Source organism: Pinus tabuliformis, chromosome 1_1 (assembly GCF_031772625.1).
Source record: "Pinus tabuliformis cultivar Carrire ecotype Pingquan chromosome 1_1, CPIR1, whole genome shotgun sequence".
NCBI lineage: Eukaryota > Viridiplantae > Streptophyta > Pinopsida > Pinales > Pinaceae > Pinus > Pinus tabuliformis.
In genome coordinates, this window is record NC_142297.1 from 619,069,112 (window position 1) to 619,083,639 (window position 14,528).

Genomic DNA, 14,528 nt, shown 5'->3' on the forward strand with positions numbered 1-14,528 from the left:
ATGGTGCTCATCTCTGTGGCCTACTGTATTCGTCTGTGAATGGGTTCCAATGGAACGCTGATTATGGTTTATTTTGACGCTGACTCTGCGACTGGACATTCTATTTTAGCACAGAACTATACAGCACGCTGACTATTTTAGGAGACCTTTTTGTGTGTGTCCTTTTCTGTGAATCTGATTTTTCTATACATGCAAGGAAGTGCAGTCTAGAGATCTTAATTCACCAAACTCTTTTTTAAATAGTAAAAGTAGTTCGCAGGATCAAAAATGAAGTTGGGTTTTAAATTATTTAGTGCTCATCACGGGAAAGGATGTCAGCGTATGGAAATATGGCGGGAGGAAAGCTGACGCTGAAAGGCTTTTGATATAAAAACAGGGGGATTAAGAAGAAAAAGAAAGAAAAGAAACATTATGAACAGAATTTGGCAAAGGTAGAAACACCAAAATCATGAACAAGCGATTCAGAATCTGATCCGAAACTGGCTAGGCACAACAATCTGTTTATAAATACCATCGCACGACAGCTGAGAAGATATATAAGAAACAAAGAAACAGGAGTTATATATAAGAAGGCTAGCCAAGTTGGCAACCAAATGTCACCTTAAAAAAAAAGAAAAAACAAATTGAAGATCTCAACCAATATTTAGCAAATTTTAGTGAACATTATGACGTTCCTAAAGTTGGTCCATGATAGATTATTAACTACACTCGTTTGCTCTTTACTTTCCGTATAAGTAAAACGACCAGCAGAAAGACTATATCTCTTAATATGAAGATTTGTTTTATATCTGTTATAGCGGTAATTCTGGCTATCTGAATATGAAGATTTACTTTATATCTATTATTATAGCAGTAATTCTGGCTTATTTGTCATAGCTTTGTATCAAATTATGCTTTTAGTATTGTTAATTACTATTTAATGTATCATAGTGATTCTTCACTTTTTTTAACCTATCATTTAAAATTCCTTATCCAACCCTTAACACTTTTATCCAACTCTTAACTGCAAAAACATTTTATGTTAATGAGTGATATGCTATTGTTATCTTTATGTCATTTATCCAACTCTTAACTGCAAAAACATTTTATGTTAATGAGTGATATGCTATTGTTATCTTTATGTCATTTATCCAACTCTTAACTGCAAAAACATTTTATGTTAATGAGTGATATGCTATTGTTATCTTTATGTCATGTTAGGTGTGAATTTTCATTTTTATTATTTAAATTCCTTATTATTCTTTTACTTATCTTTATTATTATATTATACTATATGTTATATACAATAGTTAAATATATAATAATTATGTTATATACAATAGTTAAATATATAATAATTATGTTAAATGTTATATCTACTATTTTACATATATATGCAAAATATCATATGAATTCCAAAGTGTCAAATTCATATGACATTGGATAGGGGATTTTTTCACGAATCCAACATGATCAACTCCAGGACACCCTAAATCTAATAGGGTATGAAATGGGGTTGCAAAGAAATCTTGATAAAAGAGGTTGAAACTGTAATTTTTAGGACTTCAAGAGCTCGATCAAGTGCTTTAAATGCTTGACCATTCAAAATTCAAATTGCTCGATCGAGCGTTAAAGTAACCCTCAATTGAGCAACATACGCGATTAACCAGCGGCTAGATTGAGCCATTAAAAATTCTAACCTGCGAACGCCCTTACCAACTTTTATTAATGGTATTAATGGTAAACCAAATGACTTAGGGGCACGATCAAGCCGTTAACTCGAGTTAGAAAATGGCCCGATCGAGAGTTTGTTTAAACGCTTGATCAAACTATTTTTAAGCGCCTCAACAATTCGATCGCTTAAAAATTGATCGATCAAACGCTTAAAATTTCTCTATTGAGCATCCATTTTTTAGTAAAACGTACCCTCATTTCGCAAAAAACTATAACCCAACTCCATGCTTTGACCCCTACTGTAATTGCATGTGCATTCTTAGGCTTTGCAAAAATCTCCCTTAGTTTTTCAGACCAATTGCTGAAGAATTCCATAGAATTCTTCTCCCAATTATTGTGTTGTTAACATTTGCAAGAAATTAAGAGTTTCACGAATGAATGGATCATCTAGGATTTCGTAGAACGAAGACTATTTATTGAAGTCCACACTAAATTCTAGGCCTGCAAATACCTACAAAGCCCATTCTCGAGACTTTGGTAAAAGTAGGTGTTATTTATGCTCTCCCTGCAACGAATTGTTGCCCCCCTCTTGTATTTTGTGAATTTAATACATTTTTTTGGTGATCAATCGGGTGGTTGCGAAAATTGTTCCAAAACCTACAACTAATTCTTGGGCATCAACCATTTTAGAACATGTCTTTATATTAATCATTAATATTTCTTTCATGTTAACAAAATTATTATTTTTAGTTTGGTTTTTGAGATATTACAATGATGAAGTATATTCTTTTTAATTTTGGAAATATAAATTATGATTTTTTTTAGATTTGTTTTATCTTTCTCGATGACTCTTTACGAATATTACAGTGTCAAACTTTACATCGATATAAAATAATAAGAATAATGAAAATATCAAAAATATTTTTTCCTTATTGCAAATAAAAATTTATTGATTTATAATTGATTTCAAACTCATAATAAACTTATCTCATTTTTTTTTTTTTAAATACCATAATATTAATTAAACTTATAATAAATATTGATTTTAAAAATTTTATATATATATTTTTTTCAAATTATTATTTTCGTATGCATTTTTATTTATTTATTATTATTCTTTTATAAATCCATTTTTCTAATTCTTTTATTTTAAATACTTAAATTTATAAGACTAACATAAATAATGCGCATGTGCATTAATCATGGGCAAAGATATAACGACCTCCATATATTTTTGGATTTAGAGATGTATAGGAAGTCACTATGTGATATTGATTGTTTTTTATTTATTTCAATTAATTTAAAATTATGATTACGCTGTAAGGCATTCCCTCTGGGAAGAACTCCCCTCCCAAGCCACCTGTACCCTTATCGGCCATTGATTTTAGTGTTAGACGATTGAAAGAGAGTCTGTCGTCAGATTGAAAATAGTTAGGCCGTTAGGCCTTCCTTTTGAATCAGGGTTTTCGTCTACCTTTTCGATTTAAGCTCGACATCTGTGAACCATAATCTTGACATCTGTGACATTTTTGTTAAGTGCTGGGTTTGCCATGTCGACCCTTGGAAGTCACAGCGTTTGCAGGTGTCGATCTCTGTACCTGGAAGTCGCCGCTCGCATCGCTTTTTCTCATCTCCATTCGACATCTGTGCCACTCGTTTTACACCGGAGTATTTTAGGCAGGAGTTCCAGGACAATCCATTTTAGTGTTTTGTGGAGTTTATGGCATTGAATATGAGTTTTATGGTGCACCACTGAGACTCTCTCAATGGCATGACCGGTAATGGCATAATATTTACTGCCAATTCCAAATCGACAATCCTTTCGTGCATATTCTAGACACCCTGCTCGCAAATCTGGAACAAAACATGGGCTTCATTGCTTTCCTTTTCTTTAATGGCAGTGACCGCCAATGGCATAATCTTTACTGTCAATTCCAAATGGACAGACCTTTCATGCATACTCTCAACACCCTGCTCGCAAATCTCGATCAAAACAGGGGCTTCGTTGCTTTCCTTTTCTTTAGGGTTTCCATATAAATTCTAACTCAACATCTTCTTGATCGATTCCTTCATTTCCACAATTTCTCTTTTGGAAAGGAAATCAAGTAGTGCAGATGTTAATTTCAGTATGATCCCAACAATATTCTCCAAGGAAGAGGACTAGGACAGCTCGCAAACCCACGACATCTGCGATCCCCGAAATTTGCAGTTCATCCATGAGAGTATAAAGGATTCCTTCAGTAAAGCCCACAATCGCGTCAAATTGGAAGATATGGTGTCTGACATAAGGGGGGAAGGCTCGATTTTTAGCCACTTAAAGTCCATGGAGGAGACGAGATGATGGAAGGCTCTGGTGCTAGAACAATCGAAGGCTTTGGGTGGTGCGCCAGGTCGGCTTTTGGGCAGTTGAGGTGAAGATAAAGTCCAGTGATTTCATATCTCGTCGTCTTGGAGAAGAAAAGCCGGAGAAGCTCAGTGACCTTGACTTTCTCCCTAACGTCCGGAGCTCCCATCCTTGATTGTTTGCATTAATATAATATCCATGTGAGTCTATTTCTAGGGATTATGTTTTGCAAATTAGTAGATAAGTACTGGCCGTAGTTAAGGGTTTTATCTTTTTAATATTTTTGGGTTCTCGTAAATGTTAGAATGAATATACGTGTTTTGCAGATAGTTTTCCTACAAACAATCCTGCTAACAGACTCTTATTTTCATTAACATACATGTTTTGGAGATAGTTTCCCTGTAAACAATACTGTTAACAGACCCTTATTTTCACACGGAATTTTATTATCAACTCTAAGTTTGGATTCTATTTAAAGGCGATTATATTATCTTCTCCATTCTGTGAGTTTATAATTTCCATTCTATGTGGTTATGCATGGTGAAAGGCATTCATATGGATTGAGAATCCTTGTGAAATATTCTCACGCTGTTGATTGCAATTGTTATCTGAGATTTGTTAGTCGGGGTTCTGAAGAATTTTTTCGTTTGGAAGATAAAATAAGTGGGTAGTACGGGTTTGCAAAAGGGCAAACTGGGTACCAAGAAATCACTATTGCAGATATTTTCACCGCTACTATGCCCTCCTCAACAGAATGTCAGGAAGCAGAGATCGAAGTCCTTTGCTCGGAAGCAGAGACCGCAATCCTTTGCTGACATGGCGTAAAATCCATCCCATGTATGTTATATTTCCTTCTATGATTCCATTAAACTAAAACTTTTGTAGGGTTTTGTTTTGTTCTGATTTTTTTTGAAAAGACTTATTAATTTATTAAACCTCTATCCATGAAAAGGAATTCCTTTGTATTATTCCTATGTATTCTTTCTTGGTAATATTATTTTGAAATGTGGGAGGCTGGAGTTTTTTACATAGACTTATTATTCTTCTGTATTCTTTCTTTCCTAGTAATATTATTTTGAAGTGGGGAGGCTAGAGTTTTTTATTATTCCTCTTATTCTTTCTTGGTAATATTATTTTGAAGTGTGGGAGGCTCGACTTTTTCACACATATTTATTATGTTACTATTATGTACTAATCTAAATTCTTAAGCATAAAATTTTCCCATGATTAAAATCATGGGCATTACGGTGAAACTTTAATGGAAAGTTAAATATTTAAGCTCATGTTTTAACTTACAATGCCACTATATAGCAATTTTTATTAAAAAAATATATAAATGCATTTTATATCATATTTAAATTAATAATCAAGTTTTGCCTAACTTACAATTCCACTATATAATCTTTATTAAATAAATAAAAAAAAGATATAAATGCATTTTATATCATGTTTAAATAAATAGTCACTTACAATGCCACTATATAATCTTTATTAAATAATAAAAAATATAAATGCATTTTATATCATATTTAAATAAATAGTCAAGTTTTGCTTTACAGCAGGCCCAAATAAATAGTAAGTTTTACTTATCAGGCCCAAATAAATATATTCTTTATTAAATAATAAAAGATATAAATGCATTTTATATCATATTTAAATAAATAGTCAAGTTTTGCTTTACAGCAGGCCCAAATAAATAGTAGTTTTCCTATTAATTATTTTGAGAGTTCCAAATATCCACGCAGTAAGAAGATTAAAACTCATAATAAAAAATTTTTAATGGGCCAAAATAAATAGTAGTTTTCCAATTAATTATCTTGAGGTAAAACTCATAATAAAAAAAATTTAATGGGCCAAAATAAATAGTAGTTTTCCAATTAATTATTTTGAGGGTTCCAAATATCCACGTGGTAAGAAGATTAAAACTTACAATAAAAAGTTTTTAATGGTGAGTTTGTTAATATTTCCGAACCAATTATATTTTTTAAATTACATCAGACTTTAAAAATATAATAAAAAGTTTTTAATTTAATATTTTTTAACAAATTATATTTTTAAAATAAAATAAATCAAACTCAATAACATAGGAGATAGTAGACTTCCTAAGTTAGCTTTAAATTCTAGCCAAAACCACGCCAAAACCACCTAAGGTTGAAGCGGGGATGGTATAAAGACACAAGGTTAAACCTTTAGGAAATCAACGAGAATGATGCATTGCAAAACATTAATAACATTAAAAATATTGTTACTTCTAAGTTCAAAGAAAAAATGTGGTGTGAGAAAGATTTAGCAGTTAAAAGAAAATTAAGTTATTATAAGAAGGTCATCAACCCCACCCTAGAAGATCAAAAGTATCTCTCTGTTTTAACTAGCTCAAAGAAGAAAATTAATATAGAATGAATTCTCATGAGCTCCATAGTGAAACAGGTCATTGGGCAATTCCTAAAACACCATGGATGGAAAGGATCTCCCATCTCTATGAGAATAGGAACATCGAGGATGAAAACCACTTCCTCTTAGAGTGCCCAACGTACAATCACATTAAATCTCAGTTTCATAATCTTTGTAGCAATACTGACCTTCTTCCTAGCCTTTTACCATGTCAAAATTATAGTGGGCTCGGGAAGCTTCTCTCCATGCTTTTTGAGCATAGGAATAAAATCTTAAATCAAACCAAATAATTTTTTTCTTTAGGTTCGATAGACCAAAGTTTGGTCGATGTTAACCACCATCATCATCATTATTTATTTGAAATTAAAAGATAATAATAATTGATTATTATTTTAAAATATTTTTTAAAACAAGTAGAGTTATATATATTAAAGATTTAGTTTAATTTATAAATAAAAAAATCTGAGGATATCAGTTTAAGCAAGATTATGATTTTTTAATGTTTAAAATACATGTTTAATACATAAATTTGTTTATATAATTGTTTTTTTACAGATTAAAAATTTATTTATTTAAATTTTTTTAATATGAAATACTTTAAAAAAAATTGAGGTTTTTTGTTTGGTTTTGGTAAGTGACCAACATCATATTTTGCTTTTCTTAATAAAAATATAAAAGTTATACATCGAAATCATTAAATAGGTTTTAAATTTTTCACTTATATTTTAATATTATAATTTTTAAGATTTTAAAATTAATATATATGAGTGGGGTATTTTAATTGTTTTTTACTTATATTTTTAAATTTTTTTATTAAATATTATTTAAAATATATATATTTTCTTCACTTTATTTTTTAAATGGTTCTATTTAATTAATTTTTTTTTATTTGAGTGAAAAATTATTAATAATGTTAATAATTTTTAACAATATTCATCTCACCATTAATATTAAAATTTTTAACAATATTCATTTCACAATTAATTAACAAATTTTTTTACTAGAACAAGTTGGCCTAACAATATTCATCTAATGTATAAAGTTGTCAATCTTGAACATCTAATTAATTTAATGACCATTAATTTTCTATCAAGGTTTCTTTAAATTTTTTGACACAACATCTTAAACTCTCCACAAATTTCTGCTGGTTTAATAATTTTGTATTTAATTTCCGTGACATGAAGTTTATGTTCGACAGATCATAAAAAACACTATTTAGGCTATTTGTTTTTTTAAAACGCTACGGTCTAATAATTTCATATTTACTCTCCTTGGCGTGGAATTTACATTCAAATTTTCTATTGTTTTAATAATTTGGTAATTAGATTTGCAAAGCACATGATAATGGATTAGTTTAGGTTCTTTTCTTTTCTTTGTTGAAACACTTATAAAATTCAGCTCGTTTAATAATTTATTTTTTCAATGCCGGAAACGAATCTTGTTGAATTTGTGCCTATGCACATTGGTATAATTAGATTAGACATCACATGCAATATTATAGAATAGTGGTGTTACACTGAGTTTATGGATTTATATTTAAACAATAATTATAAATTATGTTAATTAGTTAATTATATTTTATATTTATTATAATATAAACTTTAAATGTTATGATGAAAGTTAAAAGGTGAAAAAAAAAGAGAGAATGAACAAGTACATTATTTTACATAAAATAAAATAATTTATAACACTACTAAACAATAGCTTTATTTTAAATTAAAATGTATAAATATTAAAACAAAATATAAATATAATTTTTATAGTTTTCAATTGGGGCATGGAAAATATAAATATAATTTTCCAACATCACTTTTAGTCTTCAAAAGTTGACCTTGCTATTTTTGAAAATGCAAAACATATGGCATACATGTCTATAAATACCTTTCTTAACAATGTAAACTTTGAAACGGGAACTATAAACTCAAAACGGGAACTCTGGCCAAAAAACCCCGAAAAAACATCAAAAATAGTGCTAAAAACGAAAAGTGTTGATGCTGGAATAACACCTTTTTTTTTTCCAACCTAAATTTTCAACACGTTTTAAAAATGACGGTGAAAACCAATTTTTGGTGCAAAAATTGTCAAAAAAACGCCCTCAAAACGAAGTGTTGATGTTCGAATAACATTTTTTTTTTTTTTTTTTTTTTTCAATGGTAAATTTTGTGAAAAAAACACCCTCAAAACGAAAAGTGTTGATGCTGGGATAACAATTTTTTTTTCAAGGGCGAAATTTCAACATTTCAAAATAATAGCATAAAATATTTTATGATGACCCGAAAAACATTAAAATTTCAAAAAATTAAAATTAAAACAATGAAAAAACACAAAACAAAAAAATAACAAATAAAAATAAAAAAACATAAATAAAAATATATACTAAAAACAAAACATAAAATAAAAAACACAATACAAAAAAAATCAAACATCAAAAATAAAATCAATCATAAAAATGTAAAATGTAAAAAAAAAAAACAACAAAACAAAATTAACCTATAAAAAATAAGAATTAAAAAACTAGAAAAAAATTACAAATTATAAACAAATAAATAGTAAAAAAAACATATCTAAAAAAAATTGGGGAAAAAAACAAATATGTAAACCATAAAAAAATTTGGGAAAAAAAGAAAAAACACATTTAAAAAACTATAAAATTAAATAGGTAACAATAGAAAAATTAAAAAAAAAAAAAAAATTAACAAAAAACTAAAAAAAATTAAAATTAAAAACAAACTAGATTAAAAAAAAAAAAAATGGAAAATTAACCAAAAATAAAAAATAAAAATTAGTGAAATTAAGATTAAAATGATGATTACTTAAAAAATAAATGTAAAAATACATATATATGAGACAAAATATAAATAAAAAATATTAAAAAAAAAAATTGTTTAATCATAAAAGAATTTGGAAAAAAAAAATAAAAAATAAAAAATTTATATATATAAATTTAAGTAAGTAAAAATATAAAGATTAAAAAAATCATTAACAAAAACTAGCCCAAAAAAAAAAAAAAAAACTAGATTAAACAAAAATAGAAAATTAATAAAAAAATAAAATTAAAAACTAGTAAAATTAATATTAAAAACATGTAGAAAAAAATAAAAATACAAAAATAAGCTCAAATTATTAGAAAAAAAAAACTAAAAAAATATCGAAATTTTAAAAATATAGGTATTTTTCGATAAAAAAAATTAAAGAACATTTTCAACTTACAAAAAAAAGCCTTTTTGATTTAAGAATAAATAAATAAATAATTTTTTTTATTAATTTTTCATTATTTATTTAAAAACAAAAAAAAAATTAAAGATAATTTTTTTTTAAATATATATATATATATATATATATATATATTTTTTTTTAAATTTGAAAGAAAAAATTCATTAAACGGTAGCAATAAAAATTATTAAATTTTAATTTATTAAAAAAAATTAATAAAAACAAAATTAATAAAAAAATTTATTAAAATATTTTAATCAAAATTAAATTTTAGTTTTTTTTTGTAACTTTTGTTTCAAAACAATATGTTATTTATTTCAAAATATAAATCATAAAAACAAATTTAATTTTTTTAAAACAAATTTTAATTTTTTAACTTAAAATTTAAAAAATCAATAATTTAAAAAAAATTAAATTAATATATTAAAAAAATTAAAAAATTAATTTCTTTTTTTAAATTAATATATTAAAAAAATTATTTATAATTATGTGTTATATAAAAAAATTAAAAAATATTATTAAAGTTTTTTATTTTTTATTTATTAAAACAAAATTTTTAAAACATATTAAATTTTTTTAATTAATATTAACGTTTTATTTAAAAAATAATAATAATAAAAAAAGACCGTGCAGCCCCTTGGGCCCCCGGCCGCGCCACCAGCGGGTGGCGGGAGGGGCACGGTCGATTCCGGGAATCGACCGCGCCCTCCCGCCGCCCGTTGGTGGCGCGGCCGGGGGCTGTTTTTTAATTTTTTTTTTTTAGTTTTTTAAATAAAACATTAATATTGATTAAAAATTTTAATATGTTTTAAAAAAAAAATTAATAAATAAAAAATAAAAAAACTTTAATAATATTTTTTAATTTTTTTATACAACACATAATTATAATTAATTTTTTTAATATATTAATTTAAAAAAAAATGATTAATTTTTTAAATTTTAAATTAAAAAATTAAAATTGGTTTTAAAAAAATTAATTTTTTTTTATGATTTATATTTTGACATAAATAACCTATTGTTTAAAAAAACATTATATTTTTTTTTTTAATTAAAAAAAGATGGTTTAAAAAAAAATGTAAATTTAATTTTTTTTTTTTTTGAACATAAAATGTAGGTTTAATTTTTTTTATTTTTTTTGAAAATATAAAATGTAGTTTTAATAATTTGAATTTTTAAATTAAAAAATAATAATAATAATAATTGTTTAATTTTTTTTTTTTTTTTTTTTTTAATAAAAGACAAGATTGTTTACAAAAAAAAAAAATATTTATTTAGTTTTAAATAAAATAGGTATATTTATTAAAATATAATTGTATTTTTGTTTTTTTTAATAAAAAATAACCCTTTTTGGGTTTATTTTTTTTATAATTTAATTTAATTTTTGTTTTTTTAATATTAATTTTACTAGTTTTTTTTATTTTTTTTGGTTAATTTTCTATTTTTTGAAAAACTAGTTTATTTTTATTTTTTTTCCTAGTTTTTTCTAATGTTTTTTTTTTTAATTTCTCTATTTCTACTTATATATATATATTAATTTTGTTTATTTTTTCCAAATTCTTTATGGTTTGTGAGATTTTTTTTATTTTTTTTTTACATTTTTTGTTTTTCTTTTAAATATTAATTTCACTAGTTTTTTAAATTTTTTTCGTTATTTTTCTATTTTTTTTTCCTAGTTTTTGTTAATATATATATATATATATATATATATATATATATATATATATTTTATTTCTCAATATTTACTTAATTAATTATATATATATATATATATATATATATATTTTTTTTTTTTAATTGTTTTTTTTTTCCAAATTCTTTTATGGTTTATGATATAATTTTTTTTTAACATTTTTTATTTTTTGTTTTTGTCTTTTTTATATATATTTTTATATTTGCTTTTTAGAGACAATTATTTCATGTGGATTGAAAATTTAATTAATGATGTATAAATATGTAGAATATCGAAAATGTAAAATATCGACCTTCTTCTTTAAATATGCAAATCAATAAAAGCCCCACTACAAAAATAAAAACTAGAAAATATGAAGAAGAAGATCACTTCCAAAATTATTAAATTTACGAAATAATTATTTACATTTCATACATTAGAAAATTTAAAGTGAAAAAATAGGTCTTTTAAAAAAATGGTTACGAAATAATTATTTACATTTCACACACTAGAAAATTTAAAGTCAAAAAATAGGTCTTTTAAGAAAAGGGTGTGATGCAGAATACTCACTTTTTAAAATCAGCATGAAAATCACTAGCATTCTAAAACTTAATGCACATGAAAAAAATTAAAGTTCCAAAAACCATGTTCTAAAAAAAACATGTGTATTTTGCATCACCACTTTTGAAAATCGGGTCATTTTTTGCCATCTCTACAAAACGGGTAACAGTATCAGTTCCTGTTTCAAAGTTTACATTGTTTCTTATACAAATTTTCCAAATTAACAACTTTTCATCTTCAAAAGTTGACCTTGCTACTTTCGAAAATGCAAAACATATAGCATACATGTCTATAAATACGTTTCTTATACAAATTTTCAAAAGTAACAAGCCTACAGCCGCTTTTTCCACCTTTTGGGGCAGTTGCTAGTTATTCAGTTACAATTCCTAATAATATTTTATACGAGGTTTTCCCATATCGCGCTCATTAGTCAGAGATAATAGGAGCGGAATAAGGGTTGAGGTATGTATCTGCATCCATTTTGCTGTAGACAAGAATTCCTATTCAGCAGTCCAACTCTCATTCAATAGCATGGGTGGGATTCTTTCCTGAAGAGATTTTAGGCTTTTTTTATTGACTTGGGTGTTCTAATTGGAGTTTGATATTGATACCCATTTCCTTTCTTTTTCGGCTTACCTTTGTTAATATTCTGTCACTCATAGTCCTTGTTGGCTGGGAAGTGGTTTTGCAGGGTTTCTTTCAATGGCTTTGATGAAATTCAAGGTGGGTTACAGAAGTAGAGGCGCGCACCAAGGAGCCCAGTTATGAAGGCCCGTGGTTTGAGGGCATTATACAAATTGCCTGAGGGACCACTCCAACGTGCTTTTTGGGAGTGAATATGGGGATGGGCCTCTTCGGGAGAAAACAAACTATATACGATTTATTAAGGCGGCGCCCACAACGTCAGAAATTGAGTCGCAACAGTCTCTGAAACCACACACCTGGCTGAGCGCCTCTACTTCCATAACCCACCGAAAAGATTCCCAACAATCTCAGAGATCCCATTGAACACAACATAGAAATATCAGCTAAACCCAATGATCCTGTTGAACAAGCGCTGTATTTATGTAAAAATTTGTTATATGTCGATGTTTACTCACTACAAAATTGCAGATTACCGTTAGTGGGGTTATAATAGAATTTACACAGAGATTCGTTTCTCTTAATAACATATTGCCGTTAGTGGGGTTATAACTACCTTTGCCTTCTGCCATGCAGCTTCTCCCATCTTCCAGAGGTGGTTTTACTCTGTAGCTATGAGAGATGTGTCATTTAGTTTTGTAAAACCAGCTAATAGCAAAGGTAATTTGTTTCTATGTCCCTTATTCATTTAGGTATTTGGTTGATATAGGTTATTTTATTTCGAACTGCAGTAACGCAAAGGTTTTCTTTACAGACTTATGTACGGTTGCACAAGGATAATACCCTACTTCTTGGTGAGGGTTACTATACTTCCTTATAGTAAGTTGATTCCAGGAACACGAATTCTCCTTTTGCAGATTGGGAAAATCCATTGGCTAGCAAATTGAATTTCCCAACTCGTTCCTTTCACTTTTGTTATTTATTTAGGGCTTTATGCCGCCCTACCCAGCCATGAATTCTGCTAATCTTTTTTTTTTCTTCTATGGATTGTTAGGTTTGACCGCTTACAACTCTAGGCACAAAATTTTGGGTATGCAGTCTGATTATCTTATGGCTGCTAGGTTCCTGTCCATGACGCTTTGATTGTCTTTCTCTAGGTCTGAATTGGGGTTCCAACCCATGTACGATTAGGGTTTCTTAATAGACCCCAGCCAAGAGTCTTTCTACTAAATTTATTTTGTATTAAAATGAGAAATGGTCGTGCGGCCTAAAACACTTAGTGGGATATTTTTTCACTACCATAGTGTAGCACTTGATTCCTATTTGGAAATTTAACATGGAGAAATGTTTCTTTGTCAGTGGAGAAACCATCAGATTGAAATCTGTGTAGTATTCTGTTAAGTTCATCATGGTCCAATTATTAACACGCTTTCAGTTAATTTAGTGGAGAAACCATCAAATTGAAATCTGTGTAAAAAAGAAAAAAGGAAAGAGATTGAAGGGCTTTCCATCCTCTAAAACTCTGTGACTGGTTTTAGTTTATGGGAGCTCCCAACCCATCATGTCAAGATTTCCCTCTGTTCAATGTTTGGACAGTAAATGTGTTTCTACATTATTTAAATGATAGAGAAATGGTTGTGATATACTGTTTTCTTGAGATAGCTCTTGCCCTCCAAACCATGGAAATCCAAATACCACAGTGCAGGGTGAGGACGGAAGAAAAGTACAAGCAGTTTTTAGCATAACTCGAGGGTTTGAAAGGAGCAGAATCTAGAGCAGAAATACGCGTCATTGAAGGAAACCGTGTTGTTGAAATTGGGAGATGACAAGACTTTCCAGAAATTTGAATCTCATGAACGGTATTGATTTTATTTGCGTTAAAGAGCATGATAGTGGAGCCTCTCCTTGAAGATGTTTTACATTGGATAGTTTGCTGCTGGTACCACAATGTCAAAAATTGAGTCGCAACAGCGTCTGAAACCACGCACCTGGTTGAGCACCTCTACTTCCATAACCCACCAAAAAGATTTCCAACGATCTCAGAGATCCCATTGTACACAACATAGAAATATCAGCTAAACTGGGCAGTGATCCTGTTGAACAAGAGTTGTATTT

At 27.8% G+C, this 14,528-nt stretch overlaps 1 pseudogene; it reads left to right on the plus strand.

The window, feature by feature from the left end:
- Positions 1 to 311: 311 nt before the first annotated feature.
- LOC149214836 (uncharacterized) lies at positions 312 to 691 on the plus strand (annotated as a pseudogene).
- Positions 692 to 14,528: the final 13,837 nt, after the last annotated feature.